The sequence below is a fragment of the Blennius ocellaris genome (genome assembly GCF_963422515.1).
Source record: "Blennius ocellaris genome assembly, chromosome: 24".
Taxonomy (NCBI): Eukaryota; Metazoa; Chordata; class Actinopteri; order Blenniiformes; family Blenniidae; genus Blennius; species Blennius ocellaris.
The window spans coordinates 8,386,213-8,411,118 of NC_137673.1; the positions used below are offsets into that span (position 1 = coordinate 8,386,213).

Consider the following 24,906-nt stretch of genomic DNA (forward strand, 5'->3'; position numbering starts at 1 on the left):
GCAATGATGTCAAACAGAGACGCCTGCAGGGCAAATATAAAAGAAAGGGGGGGGGGGTCGTCTTCTCATACGTTCCATACAGTCCTCTTGTCCACAGGCGGTCCTCCCTCCGCACCCGAAGCCCTCAGGGCGCAGACCTGGTCCTCCGCTATTGGATTTATTTATTTATTTTTACGCACGCGCTTTTACGCACAGACGCATTGAAGGAGGTGAAGAAGAAGGGAGAGAGAAGAAAAAAAAACCCAACCCATCACACACTAATTAAAACCGCGCGCGAAGCGTGGATCTCGGCTACCCTCTCATGGCAACATTCAGGATGATGCACTACTTGGAGGGACGACCTCTGTTTTTTGTTTTGGCTTGTTTTAGATGAATGTGGCGGAATTAGACGACACTGTCTCACTTATTGAATTCTGCGCGCAGGTGACGACTTCCCTACAGGATTGCTACACTTAATTTGACAATGTGCATGCTTCCTCTCTGCACAGTGCCCCCCCCCCCCCCCCCCCCCCCCCATGAATAAAAAAAACATAGAATGAAGTTGCATTCAAATTTAAATGACAGGAAGTGAGTGTACAATAATGCATTTCCTCGAAATTACATAAGCAAAGTGCATGGAAATGACTTTATAGACAGTCTTGGTGAAAACGCCCATAATAAAACAGCTATTGAAGGTTTATTGTGACATTTCACTCCATTTCGCAACATTAAAATTGGCTTTACGTTGAAATTGTTGTTATTTTAATCAGTAATTGTGGAAAAAATAGACATTTTCATAAATGCCTACGCTCAAAGACAGTTATTATGACGCAATTGTACTAGTCCGGCACATTCAAGATTAAATTGCACCGAATTGAAATGTTGTTCCAGACAGCCACATCAAATTGTTCTGAAAATTGAACAATTTTAATTGCTAAAATTTTCCAAAACGTGACTTTTACCACTGTACCTGAATGCCTCACGTTGGAAACTAGAGGATTAAGTCCGTTACTTAGGATTATATGGCTTGTTGCTGCTATTAAATGGCCGTTTTCCCCTAAAAAGATGTTAAAAAAAAGACGAGAAAAACCTTAGTGTAAATATGCAACATATTTAAATGTCCGATGCCAAAAAAAAAAGTGCACCTGAACGTGTCTGCGCCTCAAGGAACACTCAAGAAAAAAAACAAAAAAACAGTATTTTTTAATGTGTTTATTTATTTTTAAACATCAATCCGGAATGGAAAAACGTGCAGTTTGATCATATTTGAAGACGCTTTAAAGAAGAAAAATCACGTGGAGATGAGTTGAATTCATCCGGACGCCGTTGCGGTGCGGCAACACCTCTGGAGGCGATGCGGGAGAGACAGTGCAGCAGGAGGAGGAGGAGGAAGAGGAGGAGGAGGAGGAGGAGACAGGCTACTACAATTGATGGGGCACCACTGATTGAGAGAGAGAAAGGGAGGAACAGAGCGAGGGAGCGGGAGCAGAAACAGCCCATGGTGGTGGCAGCAGAAGGCGGGGGGAGAGAGACGAGCGACCAGCGCCGGGATTAGGTGATCAAACCCCCCGGATTGGATCGTGCGCACCGGCGTCCATTTCTAAGCTGGGGGGGAGGCGAAGGAACCTGAACACCACCCCCACCACCACCACCACCACCACCACCCCCTCTCCTCCTCCCCGAGAACACCGAGGATGGATCTGCAGTCAGGTATGTCTTCATGAATGAAATGCAATAGCTTGTTTTTCTTTTTATGATGGTGGAGGGAATGGTGGCCCATATGAATTGCAATGTAGACAATAGGGATCACTGCAGTGTGTGTGTGTGTGTGGGGGGGGGGGGGTCTGGTTTTTTTTTTCTCCAGATCTCCAAGAGTTGCAACGCCTGCATTTAAGCAGCAATCGTCCCGCATGCTAGATTTAGTGCACGCAGTCCCCCACCGCCTACCACCACACACACACACACACACACACACACACACACACACACACACACACACTCCTTCCGCAGGACAGTGTTTGTGAATCCAGTAACGCCCGTTCTGTGTGTCACAGCCGCCGACAACAAAGTGAGGCGAGTTCCCACCATGGCACGACTTGTTCTTTCCCTCCTGCTCCTGTCCGGATGCCAGAACGGGTAAGGAGAGCAGCACCCGTGTTCAATTTGTGCTTTCTGTCCGGGAGGTACCAGTACCGATACCGGTACTGGTATCGGTACTGGTACCCATGCCGTGCCGCGTACTCAAAAGCTCCTCCCGACAAACACCGGTACAAGACTCGCGTGATGTCATGCGTCGGTTAGTACTCGTATCAGAACGCCAAGTAGCTAAAGGTTAGTACTCGTATCGATACTCGGGATCAGCTGAGGCCTAATGGTTAGTACTCATATTTGTACTCTGTATGGCAAGGAGGTGATGTTTAGTACTCATATCGGTACTTTATATCGGCAAGTAGCTAAGGGTTAGTACTCATATCGGTACTTTATATCTGCAAGTAGCTAAGGGTTAGTACTCGCCTCGGTACTTGGTATTGGCAAGTAGTTAAAGGTTGGTACTCGTGTCCGTACTTGGTATTGGCAAGTAGTTTAAAGGTTGGTACTCGTGTCCGTACTTGGTATTGGCAAGTAGTTAAAGGTTGGTACTCGTGTCCGTACTTGGTTTTGGCAAGTAGTTAAAGGTTGGTACTCGCCTCGGTACTTGGTTTTGGCAAGTAGTTAAAGGTTAGTACTCGTGTCCATACTTGGTATTGGCAAGTAGTTAAAGGTTGGTACTCCGTGTCCGTACTTGGTATTGGCAAGTAGTTAAAGGTTGGTACTCGTGTCCGTACTTGGTTTTGGCAAGTAGTTAAGGTTGGTACTCGTGTCCGTACTTGGTTTTGGCAAGTAGTTAAAGGTTGGTACTCGTGTCCGTACTTGGTATTGGCAAGTAGTTAAAGGTTGGTACTCGTGTCCGTACTTGTTTTGGCAAGTAGTTAAAGGTTGGTACTCGTGTCCGTACTTGGTTTGGCAAGTAGTTAAAGGTTGGTACTGATATCGGTACTTGGTATTGACAAGTAGTTAAAGGTTGGTACTCGTGTCCGTACTTGGTTTTTGGCAAGTAGTTAAAGGTTGGTACTCGTGTCCGTACTTGGTATTGGCAAGTAGTTAAAGGTTGGTACTCGTGTCCGTACTTGGTTTTGGCAAGTAGTTAAAGGTTGGTACTGATATCGGTACTTGGTATGACAAGTAGTTAAAGGTTGGTACTCGTGTCCGTACTTGGTTTTGGCAAGTAGTTAAAGGTTGGTACTCGTGTCCGTACTTGGTTTTGGCAAGTAGTTAAAGGTTGGTACTGATATCGTACTTGGTATTGACAAGTAGTTAAAGGTTGTACTCGTGTCCGTACTTGGTTTTTGGCAAGTAGTTAAAGGTTGGTACTGATATCGGTACTTGGTATTGACAAGTAGTTAAAGGTTGGTACTCCATAATCGGTACTTGGTTTCAGTAAGTAGTTAAAGGTTGGTACTGATATCGGTTACTTGGTATTGGCAAGTAGTTAAATGTTAGTACTCATCAGTACTTGGTATTGGCAAGTAGCTAAAGGTACTCGTATCGATTCTCGGGATCAGCTGAGGCCTAATGGTTAGTACTCATATTTGTACTCTGTATTGGCAAGTAGGTGATGTTTAGTATTCATATCGGTACTTTATATCGGCAAGTAGCTAAGGGTTAGTACTCTCCTCGGTACTTGGTATTGGCAAGTAGTTAAAGGTTGGTACTGATATCAGTACTTGGTATTAGCAAGTAATTAAAGGTTGGTACTCGTATCGGTACTTGGTTTTGGTAAGTAGTTAAAGGTTAGTCCTCGTATCGATACTCGGGATCAGCTGAGGCCTAATGGTTAGTACTCATATTTGTACTCTGTATTGGCAAGTAGGTGATGTTTAGTACTCATATCGGTACTTTATATCGGCAAGTAGCTAAGGGTTAGTAACTCGCCTCTGTACTTGGTTTCGGCAAGTCGCTTAAGGTTAGTACTTGTATCGGTACTTAGTCATGGCAAGTAGCTTAAGGTTAGTCGTCGTATCGGTACTTGGTTTGGGCAAGTAGTTATAGGTTGGTACTCATATCTGTACTTGGTTTTGGCAAGTAGTTAAAAGTTGGTACTCATATCTGTACTTGGTTTTGGCGAGTAGATAAAGGTTGGTACTTGAATCCGTACTTGGTTTCGGTGAGTAGATAAAGGTTGGTACTCATATTGGTACTTGGTATTAGCAAGTAGCAAGTACCGATATGAGGTTAGTACTCATATTGGTACTTGGTTTCAGCAAGTAGTTAACGGTTAGTACTCATATTAGTACTTGGTATTAGCAAGTACGGATATGAGGTTAGTACTCGTATTGGTACTTGGTATTAGCAAGTACCGATATGAGGTTAGTACTCGTATTAGTACTTGGTATTAGCAAGTAGCAAGTACCGATATGAGGTTAGTACTCGTATTGGTGCTTGGTTTCAGCAAGTAGTTAACGGTTAGTACTCATATCCGTACTTGGTATTGGCAAGTAGCTAAAGGTTGGTACTCGTATTGGTACTTGGTTTCGGTAAGTAAGTAAAGGTTGGTACTCGACTCTGTACTCAGTATTGGCACGTAGTTAAATGTTAGTAATTGTAACGGTACTCAGTATCAAGTAGTTACAGCGTAGTACTCTGTATCGGCAGGAAGCTAAAGGTTAGAACTTGTATCTTGACTCGGTATCGGCCGACACCCGAAGGTTGGTACTGACGTCGGTACTCACTGTTAGCCAGTAGCTAAAGGTTAGTACTCGTGTCAGTACTTGCCTACGCGTACTAAAGGTTAGTATTTATACTTGTACTCGTCCTTTTGAAACGGTGACGGTCAGTTTCTTTACACTCCAGCTCGTCGCAGACGTCCGAGGCTCCGAAGGAGACGGGTCCGAACGACAACAGCACCGTCTTCACCCGCATCCTGGACGGACTCCTGGACGGCTACGACAAACCGTCTCCGGCCGGGACTCGGAGGTACTTTACTCTCAAGTACCCCCCCCCCCAGAGTTTGAACCCAGCTGCCGCATGCATGCGGATCTCGTGTGAAGTAAATCAATGGCGGCGACGCATCCCTCGCCCTGGCAACAGGCAGATGTAACCTTGAGAAGCAACAAATTTGACGATTTCTTTTTCTCTCTCTCTGAGCGATGATTTTTTTATTTATTTTTTTTCTTCCCCCCGCCCGACTCGTCCATCGTTACGTTTGGGGGGTGGGGGGGGAGGGGTGGGGGGGGAGCGGAGCTGACGTGTCACAGAGCCATAATAAAGGAGCAAAAAATAAATAAATAAAAAAAGCTCTTACATCCTGGTAACGGTTGCTACCCTTGACAGGAGGTCCTATAAATATAGCCACGGTGAGAACATTGTGGGGCGGAAGCTCCAGCAGCAAGTCCAGGGGCACGTTGAACTGTCAATCCCCCCACCCCCCCCCCCCCCCCATGTGTCCGTCTCTCTTGTCTCCGCAGAAAACGTGACGGAGATCAAAACCAACATATTCGTCACCAGCTTCGGCCCCGTGTCCGACACGGAGATGGTGAGTCTCTCTCGGCTTCAACTTCTGCTCAAATTTGTTTCTAAATGTAAAACACAAGGTGCTTTTACAAGGAAAAAATAAATAAATTCGCCGTGAGCAAGTAGACGAGATGATGGAAAGGGAAAACTTAAGTTTTAACTGGAAGGAACCTACAGAACCAGACTTAGGTGGTTAAAAACCTACAGAACCAGACTGTTACATGACAAAAACCTGAAGAACCAGACTTTTAGGGGGAGAAACCTGCAGAACCAGACTGTTACATGACAAAAACCTGAAGAACCAGACTTTTAGGGGGAGAAACCTGCAGAACCAGACTCTTAGGTGGCAAAAACTTCATTACCAGACTATTTGGAGGCAAATACCTGCGGAACCAGACTTTTAGAGCGAGAAACCTGCAAAACCAGACTTTGTGAAAGAAACTGCAGAACCAGACCCTTATTTGGCAAAAACGTGCAGAACCAGACTTTTAGGGGGACAAACCTACAGAACCAGACTCTTATGTGGCAAAAACCGGCAGAACAAGACTTTTAGGGGGACAAACCTGCAGAACCAGACTCTTAGGTGGCAAAAAACTTCATAACCAGACTATTCGGAGGCAAAAACCTGCAGAACCAGACTTTTAGGGCGAGAAACCTGCAAAACCAGACTTTGTGAAAGAAACTGCAGAACCAGACTCTTATATGGCAAAAACCTGCAGAAGCAGACTATTCAGAGGCAAAAACCTGCAGAACCAGACTTTTAGTGGGACAAACCTGCAGAACCAGACTCTGAGTCAGAGACTTCCTGCTGTATCAATCCAGTGTCTATCATTCAGGAACACGCCGCAGCTCTCAAGAACCACAATCGATGAATAAACCACCATGAAACCGCTCTGACGTTTCCACATGCCGCGTTGGCGTTTGTCTCACTCGCTCGATACACACACACACACACACACACACACACACACACACACACACACACACACACGACACCGCCGTGCTCAATCGCCACATTTGCACTGATTTACGCCGGCGCCAAGGATTATTTATGATGAATTTATTTGACTGTGAACCGCCGCCCTCAGGAGTACACCATCGACGTGTTCTTCCGCCAGAGCTGGAAGGACGAGCGGCTGTGCTTCAAGGGCCCCATGGAGATGCTGCCGCTCAACAACCTGCTGGCCAGCAACATCTGGACGCCCGACACCTTCTTCCTCAACGGCAAGAAGTCCATCGCCCACAACATGACCACGCCCAACAAGCTGCTGAGGCTGCACAACGACGGCATGCTGCTCTACACCATGAGGTGGGACGTGGTGCGGTGGCTCGTCCCGCACATGCATGGCGGCATTTAAAAAAAAAAAAAAAAAAGTTTTTTTGTTTTTTGTTTTTTTACAAAGAATGCTGCAGTTTAATAAAATATGAGGGTGTCACGACGTCAAGGAATAGAAAATAAATGCAAAAAGCCACAAAAATAACCACAAACTGATGATAACCACAAAAACACACTAAAGGGATTCATAGACGCATATTGGATGAAAAGTTACCCAGCAAAGACTAGAAACGGACATAAAATGATCTTGCAGAGACAGAAAACACACTAAAAGACTGCAACGAGATGAAAAAATTAAGAAAATGACTATATAAGGACGCAAAATGAGCACATGGAGGCAGAAACAATGGAATATTACCCATCAAAGACTAGAAACTGACATAAAATGGCCTTAAAGAGACAGAAAACACGTTAAAAGACTGCAACAAGATGAAAAATGTAATAAAGGGGCTATAGAGATGCAAAATTAGCACATGGAGGCACAAAGAATGGGGAAAAAAATACGCAATGAAACTACAAAAACTCAACCTAAAAGCAAAAAAACCCAACAAATGATAGAATATGAAAGTGACCACTGATAATGACACACAAACAAAAATGAGAGAGTTCATCGGAGAGGGATGCAAAATGAGTACACGGAGACAAAAGAACAGATTTGATTTTTACCACTGTAATGAATGCCTCATGTTGGAAACTAAACCTGGACGATAAAGCGAAAGTATAGCGATGCTGAAATTTACAAAAATTACCGACGTCATTTTGCCCATTTTAAAGTTGTTATTGCACCGGTCTGGCCCACATGTAAAAAGTGTCTGGCACCCCTGGATTATAACAGTTAGATAAAACTACATATTAAATTGGTAATATAGATTCAAAACATAGGTGAGGTTTTTAGGTACCTGAATGCCTCACGTTAGAAACTAAAGCGTATGAGATCAATGTATTTTGATATTACGGACTTTATTTATGTGGCTTCAAATATTAATTGACTGAAATTGTAAAAAATTTAAGATATCCCACACTAAAAGTCTGTACCTGAATGCATCGCGAGGAAGCTGAAGACAGACAAAGAAAAACACTTTGATTGACACTTAACTGCAAATGAATATTTTTTTTATATGAAAAAATCCCGTTTTTAAGCTTTCGAAACGTTTCACTGTATTTTTTGCATCGTTAAAAAGTGGCTTAATGTTGAGACTAGTCGTTTTCCAAAGTAATTGTGACGATATCGACATTTTAATCACGTTCGCTCTTCAAAGTTTAACATCAAACGCTTTTATGGCGTTATTTTTCCCACTCGAGATGAATAATGGACTCGTTCGGGGGGAGAAAAAGTGATGTCAGACAGAGAGCATGAAATTTGATTGCAGGTGAACAGTGACATCCAGTGGTCAGTCACCGGTACTGCATCCAATCCTGTAAAAAAAAAAAAAAAAACCCTGATCACAGCATTTGATTCATAGTGTGTTTCTCTTTGAAAGAGCTACAGATTGAGATCATTCATAATGAAACGCAGCCTCATTGTGAACTCTCTTTGGCAGCGATTTTAGTGGCAAGAACGCGGGGAAAAAACACCAAAAAAACCGTAAAAAAAAGTAGGCCGGGTAAAGACTCCAGATGGCGATTGTTACGAAGAAGAACGATGTTAAAGAAGTCCTCAGGACACCCTCTCCGACAGACAAGAGCGTAAACCAGCAGGTCGGGGGAGGGGAGGGGGAGGGGGGGGGGGAGGCGACCTTTCGACCGGGGAATTAGAATAACCCGGCGCTGATCCTCGGGGGTTACTATCGCCGCGGGACTTAAGAGTGACTGCATCACGGATGAGAGCACTTCCATCTGATGGCGCCCGCGGCGCCGAGGCAGATTAATCCATATGCAGCCACCCTGACATATATACATATCTGAACAGGAAAGGGGGGGGTATTTATAGCCATTTATACGTCATGCGTGCACACACACGCACACATACACACACACACACGCGCACACAGAAAAAAAAAAGAAAAAAAGATGTTCTGCACTAATCACTACATGTGATGCTGACCTTTGACCTCGGGGCTTAACGGGTGAGAGATTGCATGTGTTTGTACTCATAACCATAACTACTCTTTGCATTTTACATACATTCTATAGCTGTGTGTGTGTGTGTGTGTGTGTGTGTGTGTGTGTGTGTGTGTGTGTGTGTGTGTGTGTGTGTGTGTGTGTGTGTGTGTGTGTGTGTGTGTGTGTGTGTGTGTGTGTGTGTGTGTGTGTGTGTGTGTGTGTGTGTGTGTGTGTGTGTGTGTGTGTGTGTGTTAAGAGAGAACCTCCACGATCGAAAAATGAGATTCGGTTGAAACCGAGAAGCTTTTAATCGTCTGATTGTTACAGTGCTGCGCTTGTCATTACCGGCAAGGCTTAAACCACTGATGCTGCTCTCCGCATAAACCCACACACACACACACACACACACACACACACACACACACACACACAGAGGCCATCTGGTTACTTTTAGGTTACAGCACACGGCGAAACTCTCTCTCGCTCTTTACGTAGCTTACTGTAAGTGAAAATCTCCCCGTGGTATTTAAAAGAATACCAAGAAACACGCTAAATAGATTTATTACTCCGTGATAAAATGTGGGGGAAAGAAAGGGGTAAAGGAGCAGCAAAATCTCTATTCAATATCTAAGTGGTTGAAAAGCCCAGGAAATAGTCTGAATATATATGAAACACCATGAAAATATTTAAATGCCCCCCCCCCAAAAAAAATGGAATTACAATCTCAAGGAATCCAAATTTAACACAAAAGCCAGAAAATGCACAAACTGACATTGAGAGGCATAAAACAAGCAACACATATGAAAAACAATCGACAATGACGCATCAAAGACCAGAAAATGAGAGAAAATGACCTTAAAGAGACAGAAAACATGCTGGAAGACTGCAAAGAGAGGACAATTTTAAGAAAACTACTATCGAGGGATGAGAAAGATGAAAGAATAAGACGATTCTTTCAAAATTAGCACATGGAGGCACTAAAAAGGAAAAGAAATTACCCATCGAAGACCAGAAACAGGCAGAAAATTACCTTAGAGACAGAAAACATGCGAGAAGACTACAGAGAGAGGAAAAACTGAAGAAAACTACTATCGAGGGATGAGAAAGAGATGAAAGAATAAGACGATTCTTTCAAAATTAGCACATGGAGGCACTAAAAATGAAAAGAAACTACCCATTAAAGACCAGAAACGGGCAGAAAATGACCTTAAAGAGACAGGAAAATGCAAAAAAAATTACAAAAATGACTATACAGGCATGCAAGATGCAACAGAACATTTTCATTTTGCAATATATTGTCTAATCTTGTGTTCTTTCACATTTGAAATAAAATCATGTGAACGCCAAAACTACATAAATGAACGAAGGCAGTTGACGTAGTTGAGATTTGTCAATTCCCTGTGTCCATGGCGACCCATGGCGGAGGTCAGGAATCTATGATTGCATGAGATATTTCAGTATTTAACTTGTATTTTTAAACATTTTTGTTGAGCTCTTTATTCTTCCTATTCTATTTTAGGTGATCTAATTCATTCTATAGTCTCTTGTTGACTTATCATTTGGGGTCGACTTTCCTTGTAGTGATGCTTTCTCGCCACTAGATGGCGGTATTGTCACTGGGGGGAAAAACTAATAGAAAGGCTTTTGCATATCATGAACCACTCTACCCCGCTTTCTTCACACGCTGACCTCTTTTAACCATTCCTTTATGGTTTGTTTTATTTTTTAAACTTTAAACTTTTTTTCTTTCTTTTAATTTTTTTTAAAAAATCTGTTCTCCGCCTCAGATTGACCATATCTGCAGAATGCCCCATGCAGCTGGAGGATTTCCCCATGGACGCTCACGCCTGCCCCCTCAAGTTCGGCAGCTGTGAGTTTCTCCTTCTTCTTCTTCTTCTTCTTTTTTTTAATAAAATGAACGCACGCTCAATAAATGTATAGAATTAAACAATAATACAAAAATAACAATATAACACAGAATGATGCCAATAATCATTTCTAATAATATAATAATGGCTGATAAACAATCGGAGGAAAAAGGGGGCATGAAAAGTCGTTATTTATTCATTTTCTTTAAAGAAACTGCCAAAGAGGAGGAGCGATAATTAGGCCAGTGATGGAAAGGGGGGGGGGGGGGGGGGGGGATTTAAAGATCGACCTGGACAAACGCCACACCTCAGGAGCCTGTTGGGGCTAAAAGGATGAGGGCTCTTATCCCCAGATCTCAAGCGAGAAGCGCCCCCCCCCGCTTGCTCTACAATCCAATTTAGAGCGCGAGGAGGCGGCAGGTGAAAGGTCTAAGTGTCTAATGGGAGTAATGTGTCGGGCGCCACACCAGAAAAAAGGGCCCCTCCCCGAGGTTCCTCCCGTTTGTTGTGGCTGTAATCTGGGACGACAGCGAGTCGTCACTGGAGAGGGGATGAAAGCATCCGGTGTAAAGGAGGGGGGGGGGAGAATTTAATCCGTCGTGTTATAAACAAAAAACAAACAAAAAATGAAATACCAAATCAACCCCCCCCCCCCCCCCCCCTCCCCCCTCCCCCCCGACTGGTGGAAACTGTCACGACAGAGTGGAGCGAGTCCACAGCCGACTGACGCTCCTGCAGTTTTCACCGTCCTCCAAAAACTGAAGTGTCGTCGCCAAAGCAAAGGACAACGCGAAGAGACGGTGGAACGAGAATCGATCCTGGTGTCAAATTACAATTGCGTGGCGTGCCTGAAAAACTGAAAGCGTGCAAAAAGTTGATTAAAGGTTTTTAATACTTGATGACGCCTTGAGTATAATAACATGATTTTTTTTGTTTTTAAAGATCTAAAGAGACAATGGAACAAGAATTGATGCTGGTGTCAAATAACAAAGCACTTGAAAGATTTGGTTGTAGTCTGTCTTTAAATCTATCATAAGAAGACATTTGTAAATCAGAATATGCTCTTTTAAATGTGTGCATAAATATGAAAAGGAGATAAAACATGTTTTACAGCTTGATGATGGTCAAAATCCTGATTTTAAACAAATTATGGAGCCTTGAATATAAAGTTTGATGTTTTTTTTAAGGGGACAATGGAACAATAATTTGGCATTTTAGCATTTTAAATGACAAACAATGTATAGAAAATGACAATATTAGGTATTGCTTGACCACCACTTTTGGTTGAAGTACAAAAAAGTGAGGGCGGTGTCAAATTACAAGTGCCAGGTTTAAAGAGACAGTGGCCAAAATGTTTTATTTTCACATTTTAAATGAATACTACCATAGAGATAATTACAATATGTCATTTTATTTGCAGTTTTCATTTTATAATACACCAACAAAGTGAGGCTTGTGTTAAATTACGAGTGCAACATTTTGGCACGTCAGATGTTTTAAAGAAACGGCAACCAAAATGTATCATTATATCATTTGAAATAATGAATAATGTATAAACCATGACAATAAGTATTTGTTTTATGGTTTTGGTTGTATAATACAACAAAAAAAAGTGAGGCTGCTGTCAAATTACAAGTGCATATGTATTGTTTAAAGTGATATCCGTAATGTATCTTTTTCACATTTTAAATGAAGAATAATTTAAAGAAGATAACAATTATAGGTCTTTTAATATTTTATAATTTTGGTTGTATAATACAAACAAAACTAGTGATGCTGGGGTCAAATTACAAGTGCAAGTGTATAGTCTAAAGAGACAGCAGCCGAATTGTATCACTTAAGCACAATAAACCATTTTTTTTTACAGGTTTGGTTATATAAAGCAACAAAGAGTGAGGCTGGTGTCAAATTACAATTGCAAACGTATCACTTTAACATTTTAAATAATAAATTCTGTATAGAAAAGGACACTATCTCTCTCTTTTTTTAAAAAAAAAAACCTCCACTGTTGAGTGATGCTGGTGTAAAATGACCCGCTCTCTCCTAATCGTGTGTATTAATGTCATGAAAACCGTGTTGTTGTTGTCGTTTGTTTGGCCACCGACACGCCAACTAATCAGATAGTTTGATTCGTGCCTCGCCGCGGCAGCGGGCGAAGCTTTTAAAGTGTGGTGAAGTTGGCACAGGTGGCGCGTCCTCGCCTGCCAAAGTCTTTAGCTCCCCTCCCGTGTAATGAAATTCACCCGTAATCCCCCGCCGCAATCTAGCTACCCTCGCGCGGCGACGGGAGGGTGGGGGAGGGGGAGGGGTGGGGAGTGGGGGAGGGGGAGGGGAGGGGGGTGGTGAATTCAAAACGTCCGGCTGCCAAGTGAGCGGCCCAAGATGGCAACGCTCGGGTTAAGACGCCGCCGGGAATAAACACGACGTTACACAAGAACTATGAGCGCGTCGAAGTGTGGCGTCGGTCGGCAAAACAATCACCGGGGGAAGTACGCAAATGAAGCGCGACGGGATTGAATTTGGGTATCAAAATAAAAATGTCACTTTATCTACGTCACTTAATTGATTAGGACCGAACCTGCACTGACAACACTGGTATTATTTTCTACTATAGTATGTTTATTGTACTTTTATTCTACACTTTGCCGTCCCCCCCATCATAGTTTAATTTCCTTGTATTTCATCTTACCGTATACTTTGCTCCCCTCTGAACTTATTATACTTTATTATAGTCTGTGATTTTTATCTTATTTTAATCCTATTTTATTATATTTTACTTATTACTTTCTACTGTAAATACCTTTGGCCCTTAGAGTTCTTGATAGTCATTGTATATAAGATATATATTTGCACATTTCTTGTCTTTCCTACTCATGAGTGTCCTTAAGAGCAGAATGTAACAAGTACATTTCTCCTTTGTGAGATCAATAAAGGCTTATCTTATCTTATCTTATCTTAAAACACCGATTTCTGTCCGAGTCCAATCAAAAAGCTCTCGGAAGCCGGGATTCTCACCCCCGCTTGCCTCCCCTCCCCCGCAGACGCCTACCCCGTGTCGGAGGTGGTCTACACGTGGACGCAGGGCGCCGCCAAGTCGGTGGTGGTGGAGGAGGACGGGTCCCGGCTCAACCAGTATCACCTGCTGGGACAGACGGCCGGCACCGAGGACATACACACCAGCAGAGGTTTGGGGGAAAAACCCGACGCGGCACTTTTTTTTTTACATTGCGTATGTTTTAAAAAGGACAAAAAATCCCATTTTATTTCATTTTAACGTTTTAGTTATGGAATGATGTATTAAAAAAAGACTCAGTTTTTAAACACATTCAGTTGTATAAGAAAACAAGAGGGAAGCTGGTGTCAAATTACAAATGCAACTGTATAGTGTAAAGAGACGGCAGCTAAAATGGATTATTTCAACATTTTTGAATAATGACAATAATGGCTTCTTCTTTGGGGGCTTTTGGTTCAATAATTCCACGTTAAGAGTGAGGCTGGTGTCAAACTACAATCGCAAAATGCATAATTTTAACATTTTAATGAATGAATAATGTAAGACAATAACGGGTCCTTTTCTTAAACGCTTCATACCAGCTTGTTTAAAGAGGCAGCAGCCAAGATGGCTCATTTTACACAGAATATAATGAATATTATGTAAAGAAATGACAATAATCTGTCTTTTTCTGACCACCACTTTTGGTTCTAATATAAAAAAAGACACTGGTGTCAGTTTAAAGCCGGGGCGTCAAACTCATTTCAGCTGAGGGGCCACATCAACCTGATCTGACCTCTGGAGGCCGAACAAGTCAAACATAACATATTAAACTGCAGATATGGACAAATGTTAAAGTCTTAACTTCTTTTGATCCTTTTGTAACTGCAAGAATTTCCCAGTCTATTCTGAAATATACATATTAAAGTTAATCAGATATTATATTTGCAAAAAAAAAAAAAAAAAAACCTCAGTCACCTGTACCTGGATATCGTATTTTTATTCAGGATTAAAACAATTTGTCATCATCTAGAGAAAAATGTTTTAGTTTACGTGTCTAAAGTATCACTTCACATAAATTGGACACCTTTATTGTGAAAGGTGTCATGTGACCTCCACAGACGCATTAATAAATTCTGACCGAGGGCGGTTTTGAATGTCATTTTTGACAATCTAGTGTTTTTAGATCAGCCTCTGTCAGTTTTCATATTTATACTTTAAAAAAAAAAGAAAAAATCATCACATGGCGGCCGGATTGCATCCTCTAGCGGGCCGCTTCTGGCCCCCGGGCCGCATGTTTGACACCCCTGGTTTAAAGAGACGGCAGCCAAGACGTAACATTTTTACCATTTACAATAATTAATAATGGTGAAAAAAATGATGATAATGGGTCCTTTTTCCCACCGTTGAGTGACAATAGTGTTAAATCTTCTACGACTAAATCAGGCGGCGTCCCTTTAAATCTGCTTCCATCCCCTCCAACGTGTCCAAAACGCAGCAGGCAGGCTTCTTACTGGTTTCAACAGGCGACAACACACCTGTCCCGGCGTCCCCTTGTCTGCTTTCCAATCGATTTCAAGATTTTGCTGATTACTCCCAAAGCTCCTCGCGGTCTGGCGCCCGGTTATGTTACTGACCTGCTGACCCCAATTACAAGCCTGATCGCAGCCTTACGTCCCCGGGTGGGTCTCTTCTGGCCGCCCCCGAAATGTCAAAACCTTCCCGATTTCTTGCAGAATCAGTGACTTCTTTTGTGCAACATGTCTCTTGAAATACATTTATTATAAATTACAACTGCAAAATGCTGCATGCCAACAGGTGTGACAGTTCAGAAAGAGGCAGCAGGCAAACTGGCTGGTTTCAGACGCAACAGAATATTTTTTTTAAAATGGCAGTCTTTTTTTTTTTTTTTTTTTTTTTTAGTTGTTCAATGCAACAATAGGGAGGTTGGGGTCAAATTACAAGTCCAAAATGCTGCACAAGAGCAGGTTTCATATAGTTTCAAGAGATCAGACACAATATAATGAATGTGTAAAAAAAAACAACAACAAAATTGACAATAAATGGTCTTTTTTTAACCACAACTTGCAGTTATGATATAGAAAACAGTGAGGCTGGTGCCAAATTACCAGTCCAAAATGCTGCATAACAACAGGTTTTATATAGTTTCAAGAGATCAGACACAATATAATGAATGTGTAAAACAAACCCAACAAAATTGACAATAAATGGTCTTTTTTTAACCACAACTTGCGGTTATGATATAGAAAACAGTGAGGCTGGTGCCAAATTACCAGTCCAAAATGCTGCATAACAACAGGTTTTATATAGTTTCAAGAGATCAGACACAATATAATGAATGTGTAAAACAAACCCAACAAAATTGACAATAAATGGTCTTTTTTTTAACCACAACTTGCAGTTATGATATAGAAAACAGTGAGGCTGGTGCCAAATTACAAGTGCAAAAGGCTGCATTATCGAGCTCTTGTGTCAAAGTGGATCAAATCTGGAGTTTCCCCAGACAGGCCCCTCATTTCCTGCGCGCACCTCTCCGACGAGGGGCTCGGAAGCACGATAAGTGTAATACCAAATAATGTGATGTAACTAATTCTAGATTAGAAAAGATAAACGCGGGGAGAGGGGGAGGGGGGGGGGAGGGGGGGAGGGACGGGCGTGCGAGGCCGGGAGTAAATGTGGGAAACATTATCAGGAGATCAGAGTCAATGAGTGGAGGCCGATGGAGGAGAGTGGCCTATCCCTCGCACAACCAGCTGTCTACAGGCCCTGTCAAACAACACTTATCCCTGCATGAGCCCACCACACACACTCTGTCTCTCTCTCTCTCTCTCACACACACACTGAGCTAGAGAGAGAGAGAGAGAGACGGAGAAAGAGAGACCTGAGACCTCGGGTTAATCCCACAACCATCCAACCAACCCATCAGCCTTTGCATAAGAAGATGACATCACAGATCAGCCGGGGATTGGTCAGGTCGAGTGCATCAGAGTGTGTGTGTGTGTGTGTGTGTGTCTGTGTGTGTCCCTGCAAATCACACACACGTAAATATGATGGAGTTCATCCTGGCCCCGAGCAAACATCGCATGTTTCACTTGATTTTTTTTTTGGGTTCTGTTTTTAACTTTTAATACCTCAGCATGTCCCAAAACTGTACGTCCGGTCCTCGTAATGCAACAAGAACAGGGCCGTGTGTGTGTGTTTTGCGAGGACGCACACACACACACACACAGACATCAACCTGTTCTCATTGTGTTACGAGGACTGCACCTTTTAGGAAAATTCTGATGTCTTGATTGTTAAAAAAACAAAAATCAATCAATTTAAAGCGAACACCATCCTATTTATGTGTGTGTGTGTGTGTGTGTGTGTTGCAGGGACACATGCACCCCAACCTGTTCTTGTAGCATTATGAGGACCGGACGTACAGTTTTATTATTATAATTTTTTTTTTTACTTTTAAGTCCTCATCATGTCCCTAAAAATGTACATCCGGTCCTCGTAAAGCTTCGAAAACAGGTTGGTGTGTGTATGCCCTTATGCCGGGATTGGGATTGGACCGCCTTGCTCTGACGCGCGGAGGGTGGGAGCAGGAGGAGGAGGGGTTGAAAGGCATCTGCTTAATGCTCTTATGTAAAACGTAACTGTAATACACTTCCCTGCAGTCTCTAGTAGAATCATTATTAAAGTGTGGATTTCCCTGCTCTCTCTCTCTCTCTGTCTCTCTCTCTCTCTCTCTCTCTCGCTCTCGCTCTCTCTCTCTCGACTTGGTTAAAGGTTAAAGGGTTCGACTCGCTGGTTTGGTCGTGTCACCCGTCAGATCAGTCGCCTTTGATACATCAGTGACTTTCTTAGATGACACATAAACACTCGTTGTGCAAATTGGATTACGACTGAACCAAAGAAATCTGTGATAATTGAAACTGGGATTTTTTTTTTTTAAACATTTTCTTCAAATGCTGTTTGTACTGGGGAGAAATTGTTTGTGATTGCTAAAAAAAAAAAATAATAATAAAAACTTGCTGGAGAAAAAATAAATATTGAAAATGGATAAAAAATTTATTTTAGCTTTCAACTTACTTAAAATTTGAAGTTAAATTTAACATTTGGATGGAATATTCTGTCATTTGTACAAGAAAAGCAATAAATGAATAAAATAAATATCTTTAAATTCCATAAATTTTTTAAAAATGTATCAAATTAATAGAAATTCACACCAGAAATGTTAAATTTACTTATAATTAAATATCTCCAAACCAAACATGTCATCTTTTGTGCATGAAATACATCAGCAAATGGGGAAAAAATATGTGGTGCCAATTACAATAATCACATAAGTTAAGCAATTAATAAACTGAAAGCCAAAAGTTAAAAATACATGAAAAAAACGGGGTCAAATTTAAAAATAATTTCTAAATGAAAATGAAAACGGTTGAAACATGAAATGGTTTGAATTAAATAACGTCAATAATGACAGAAATAAATGATATTAAAAGTGGTAAAACAACAAAAAGTACTTTTAATTTCCCAAATGTCTTGTTTTGTTTTTTTTTAATCATTCTAAAAAGTTAACCACCTTGAAACGCAAAAGCACAAAAAACAAAGATGAGATCACGAAACAAATTTAAATAACTTCTTTTAAAACAGCATTTGAACTCCCAAATATGAATATTTACGAACTCGTCACATGGTAAAACGCATCAAATCTTCCATCCAACCAGTTCTCTTATTAAATGTCATTGCATGTTGACTTGACATCACCTTGTTTGCCCCAAATCATGCAAACGGCCATCTGCCGCCCTCACTCGCAGCTCCAACTAAAAAAATAAATAAATAAATAAATAAAACTGCATGGACACGGTGGGGAGGATTCCATTTAGCTGTTGGAGCAAAGCCGGCCAATCGCGCGCCGGCCTCGCCCCCCGTCGGGAAGCCGTCCAAATCATGGCTGATGAGGGGTCACATTCGGTGCACGGGGCTAATTTACAACCTCACTTCCCTCACCTCGACACGGCGGGGGAGGGAGGTGTGAGCGCCAGTTTTTAGTTTTTTTTTTATCGCTTCAATCACCATTTTCTGCAACTTCCTGTGTGTGTGTGTGTGTGTGTGTGTGTGTGTGTGTGTGTGTGTGTGTGTGTGTGTGTGTGTGTGTGTGTGTGTGTGTGTGTGTGTGTGTGTGTGTGTGTGTGTGTGTGTGTGTGTGTGTGTGTGTGTGTGTGTGTGTGTGTGTGTGTGTGTGTGTGTGTGTGTGTAAGGCGCCACCGCATCGTCACAAACACTCGGGTTTGGCGTCAAACCCCAGACACTCGTTTCGATCTTTAACACAGCTGGAGTTAGGCGAGCGCCTCCCTCCAGCTACCAACATCTGTCTCCGGGCAAAAAAAAAAAAAAAACAACAAAAAAACCACAGAGCACTTCAAAATTCATCCGACTTCAACTCTCCGATTTGTGAAAACTCGACTGCGCTCTGAGTTTCTGCTGGTCGGATGGGTCTTGGAGATCGTCTTTGTTTTTCTGTGTTTTCTGTTCTACCAAGAATTGACCTCAGGGAAGTGTTCTGTTCTGTTCTGTTCTGTTCTATTCTATTCTATTCTATTCTATTCTATTCTAATTTCTACTGCCTTCTATTCTATTCTATTCTAGTTTCTACTGCCTTCTATTCTATTCTATTCTAGTTTCTACTGCCTTCTATTCTATTCTATTCTAGTTTCTACTGCCTTCTATTCTATTCTAGTTTCTACTGCCTTCTATTCTATTCTAGTTTCTACTGCCTTCTATTCTATTCTAGTTTCTACTGCCTTCTATTCTATTCTAGTTTCTACTGCCTTCTATTCTATTCTATTCTAGCTTCTACTGCCTTCTATTCTATTCTAGTTTCTACTGCCTTCTATTCTTTTCTATTCTATTCTAGTTTCTACTGCCTTCTATTCTATTCTAGTTTCTACTGCCTTCTATTCTATTCTATTCTAGTTTCTACTGCCTTCTATTCTATTCTAGTTTCTACTGCCTTCTATTCTTTTCTATTCTAGTTTCTACTGCCTTCTATTCTTTTCTATTCTATTCTAGTTTCTACTGCCTTCTATTCTATTCTAGTTTCTACTGCCTTCTATTCTATTCTATTCTAGTTTCTACTGCCTTCTATTCTATTCTAGTTTCTACTGCCTTCTATTCTTTTCTATTCTAGTTTCTACTGCCTTCTATTCTATTCTATTCTAGTTTCTACTGCCTTCTATTCTATTCTAGTTTCTACTGCCTTCTATTCTTTTCTATTCTATTCTAGTTTCTACTGCCTTCTATTCTATTCTATTCTAGTTTCTACTGCCTTCTATTCTATTATAGTTTCTACTGCCTTCTATTCTATTCTATTCTAGTTTCTACTGCCTTCTATTCTATTCTATTCTAGTTTCTACTGCCTTCTATTCTATTCTATTCTAGTTTCTACTGCCTTCTATTCTTTTCTATTCTAGTTTCTACTGCCTTCTATTCTTTTCTATTCTATTCTAGTTTCTACTGCCTTCTATTCTATTCTAGTGTCTACTGCCTTCTATTCTTTTCTATTCTATTCTTATTTCTACTGCCTTCTATTCTTTTGTATTCTATTCTTATTTCTACTGCCTTCTATTCTTTTGTATTCTATTCTTATTTCTACTGCCTTCTATTCTTTTCTATTCTACGGCCTTCTGTTCGTCCATATTCTAGTGAGTTCTGTTCTATTCATATATTTTCTATTTTGTATCCTGTTCAGTGCTTTTCTCTTTTCTAGTCAGTCAGTTCAACTTTTTTTTTTTTTTTGAATCTATACGGTTCTATAAGATTCTATTCTGTTCAATTTTGTTTTTCTATTCTATTCTATTCAGTTCTAATCTTTTCGTTTAAATTAAATTATTCTATTCTATCCAGTTCTACTCTTTTATGGTCTTTTCTATTCTATATTATATTATATCATGTTCTAGTTAGTTCTGTTCTATTGTTTTCTATTCAATTGTCTATATCATATGATCTATTCTATCCAGTTGTACTCTATCATTCAACTAAATTCTTTTCTATTATATTTTCTATATTGTATCGTAATTAGTTCTATTCTATTTTTTCTATTCTGTTCTATCCACTTCATCTATAGTCTGTTCTATTCTATCCAGTTCTATGCTATTATTTGCTATTCTCAATTTGACGTCATGGTGACGGTTCGTCACTTTGAGATTAAATTCCCAGTTTCGTCGTTCCACTTTAAGGTTCACCGATTAAAACCCGAGCTGACGACGGTAGAAAACGTCCGTCCGTCCGCCGCGACTCGCTTCCTGAACGCTCCACCTTTTTTTTTTTTACTTCTGCGTTTCCCGCCACTGGTGGGAGTCCTCAGGTGAAACCGCACCGCTTTAATTAGCAGGTCTAATCTTAGACGCCATCCTCATCTGAGCCCCGAGTGCTTCCGTCTCAGACGGCGACATCTTTCCCAAAATAACGACACACACACACACACACACACACACACACACACACACACACTAAGAGCAGATAAGGCTCTCATCTTTTTCCGCTCGGCCGCCACTAATCTGGACTCACCAGTTGACCAGCATGGCGGCGTTGTTCCCCGCCATGAAGGGAAGTTCCCCGCCGACGCTGTGGAATACAAATCCCTGCGAGAGGAGCAGCACGACCCAGCCGAGGGGCATGGTCTTGGCCTCCGTCCTTCCTCCTCTTCCTCCTCTTCCTCCTCCTCCGCCGACCCCGGTCCGGTTGGGATCCATGCATGAAGGGCTAAGGGGAGCCGGGGGCGTCCCCGGGGGAGCCGAGAGCCGGGCGCGAGGGAGACGGAGTCATCGGGGCGTCGGAGGGCGTGCGGCCATTATTCCCACAGAGAGGGGGGGGGGGGGAAGAAGAAAGATAGGAAGAAAAAAAAAAACCCACCCCCAAAATAAAAAGGAAGTAATGCTAGCCCCCGTCCGTCCAATCCATCACACCTGCGGTCCAAAAGAGTGTCCGAGCTCGGGCGTGTGTCAACGGTGACAAATCGTGTGTGTGTGTGTGTGTTGGCAGAGGCGGAGTGGGCGGGGCTTAAAGATCCCAGGACAGGACGCCTATCAGGATGACTACCCCCCCCCACCCCCCCCCCCCCCGCCTCTCTTTCGCTCACTGATGGCAGGATGCAGATTGTAACCAGGGATTAGGGAGGTTCAAAAATCCGATTTTGCCCTGAGAAAGCCTCGTGTATTACTCTGCCCGTGTGTGTGTGTGTGTGTGCACAAACACACACACACGATCGTGGAATATAGTCATTACATTTTGATATATATATATATATATATATATATATATATATATAATTTTACCAGCGCCTGTGGTCACAAACTGCTGGCGGCGAGAGGATTTTTATATATTTGTTTATTTATTTATTTTCTCTGCTTTTTTAAAGCCTCAAATGCAATCTTCAGTTGTTTCACTGAACATTGTATCCCTCCCTCCTCCCCCCGCCCCCGCTGCTGCTCCTCTTCCGGATTTACCCATTGTCCAGAGCAGATATTCACACATTTAAAATAGTAATAATAATTTTAAAAAAACAAAAAAACTGAATTAATGTCCCGTTGAATATGAAATGACCTTGTTTCATATCAATGATTATTCCTTTACTGAAATAGGAAGCAGGAATGTGAGAGCGCAATTACACCAGAAACAGTAGATTTACTTGTAATTCAACTTAATTTGGATTAATCCTTTTAACCAAATAATCCATTTTCTGCAAGAAAAAAAACTCATATTAAAAAAAAGTTACGGAAATACATGGTGGGGGGGGGGGGGGTGTAAACAACAAAAGCTACTTTTAAACTCGTAAATATATTTTAGGGGGGGTGGACAACATATAAGTCAATAAATTAAAAAATATATAATAAAAAAAAACATTCTAAATGTAAAACTTAACTACTGTTAAATCCAAAACTTAAAGATGATGTGTGTGTGAATCAAATATATATTTTAGTTAACATAGTCGCATTAAAACTTAAAAAAAAAAAAATAGCAATGACTACCGTATTTTCCGGACTATTAGTGCCACTTTTTTTCCGAGTTCGGAGTGACTTGCATATATGCTTATTTTTTCTTCGTAGCACATTTTCTGACCGTCGTTGCTCATACTCCGAAGTGACTTATAGTCCGGGAACTACGGTACCTTTATACTCAAAATGAGATCAAACGGAGATAAAATTCCATCGTGGAGTTGAGAAAGTCTTTTATTGAAAGCCAAGCGTACCGTCGTGTCGTATAATCAGGCCAACGTTAGCAATTCCTCCATGTCCAGGCGATGTTCACCTCATCGTGTTTATGGAGGCTGTTTCTCGATACGTCTCCTTTACCCCTCCCCCCCCCCCAGGACAGTACACGGTGATGATGGCCCACTTCTACCTGAAGAGGAAGATTGGCTACTTCGTCATCCAGACGTACATGCCGTGCTTCATGACGGTGATCCTGTCCCAGGTGTCCTTCTGGCTGAACAGGGAGTCGGTCCCGGCGAGGACCGTCTTCGGTGAGAGTCGCGCTCGCCATCTCGCTGCGCCCCCCCCCCCCCCCCGGCGGCTCCGCGGTGATTCCGTGCTTCTTTCGCTCAGGGGTGACCACCGTGCTGACCATGACCACGCTGAGCATCAGCGCCAGGAACTCGCTGCCCAAGGTGGCCTACGCCACCGCCATGGACTGGTTCATCGCCGTCTGCTACGCCTTCGTCTTCTCCGCCCTCATCGAGTTCGCCACCGTCAACTACTTCACCAAGAGGAGCTGGGCGTGGGACGGGAAGAAGGCGCTGGAGGCGCAACACCCCAAGGTGACGTTATCGTGGCGCAAACGGCGGCGGCGGCGCCGCCGTTTGCGCGGGGGTTTAATAAACTATCACACCTCGAACTGTTGATACAAACAAAATGCATAAACAAGTATACAAATTGCTTCTAAACATAAAAGGGTCCCGGCATACTCCCATAAAAACAAGACGACGGTTCGGCTGCTGCTCAAGTCGACGGTTAAACTTTGTCTAATAAATAGCGCTTAACCTTGTTTTTAACCCGCTTTACGTAAATTGAGGTGGATTCATACCTCAGATATTTTAACTCCAACCTTTACATTAACTTGTAGCCGCATTAGCGACATTAGCATGTCAAGCTGCAGCTATAATAAAAGACACAGACCAAAACGACAATATGTTAACCTGATGGGCTGCATTATGTGACACAGGAGGTAAGTTTTGCCTTTTTGTGCCTCTTAAACTTCCGTTAAACACATTTAGCGCTTGACGAAATCCCCGGTAAATATGTCCCTCCAGAAACAACTGCCGACATGTAGTTCCGCCTGGCATGGGTCCGTATTAGGAGGAACCACAATTTGATGATGGTATGATCAGCTCCAGTTAGTTTGGAGAAGAATAACTTCTAGAATAACTTGATATTTGTCCAGACTGTTTCCGATAGTAAAGAAACTATTGAGACCCCCCCCCCCCTCCCCCGATTGTCACATTTCTCTTGGCTACAGAAGCGAGACCCCATGGTGCTCTCCAAGAAGCCCAACAACGTCTGCTCTGCGGGCGTCAACTACACCACCAACCTCACCAAGGACGTGTCCATCTCCACCATCTCCAACACCACGTCGGTGCACCTGCGCGCCGCCGCCGACGCCGCCAAGGTGCCCGACCCCAAGAAGACGTACAACAGCGTGAGCAAGATCGACAAGATGTCGCGGATAGTGTTCCCCGTCCTCTTCGGCACCTTCAACCTGGTCTACTGGGCCACGTACCTCAACAGGGAGCCCATGGTGAAGGGCGTGGTCACCTCCACGTAATCCCCCCCGACATCCCCCCCCCCCCTCCCCCATCCGGTGAGGGGTTGGCGGCGGACCCAAAAAGACTCTCGGAAACTATTAGGAGAGCACCCTTCGCTTCTTTCTCGCCCATACCCGCCGCAGTTTTGCATGACGCTCTACTTCTTCTTCTTCAAAAAAGGGACAACCCCGCCTCCCTCCTCGTCTCCGATACCGACTTGTCTGTATTGCCGCTTCAATCGCGGACGCACGTTCCGCCGCTAGCGCCCGAGGGACCCCCCCCCACCGTTCAACTCGCCTACATTCAAACGCTTCGCGCTCTCGGA

At 42.5% G+C, this 24,906-nt stretch overlaps 1 pseudogene across 1 annotated transcript; it reads left to right on the plus strand.

Annotated features, from left to right (window-relative positions):
• Positions 1 to 1,596: 1,596 nt before the first annotated feature.
• LOC308147606 (gamma-aminobutyric acid receptor subunit alpha-5-like) lies at positions 1,597 to 24,601 on the plus strand (annotated as a pseudogene). Its single transcript has 10 exons — positions 1,597 to 1,689; positions 2,034 to 2,115; positions 4,870 to 4,992; positions 5,484 to 5,551; positions 6,618 to 6,838; positions 10,696 to 10,778; positions 13,818 to 13,961; positions 23,151 to 23,303; positions 23,386 to 23,597; positions 24,296 to 24,601. The product of its transcript is annotated as a gamma-aminobutyric acid receptor subunit alpha-5-like (transcript).
• The last annotated feature ends 305 nt before the right edge of the window (positions 24,602 to 24,906 follow it).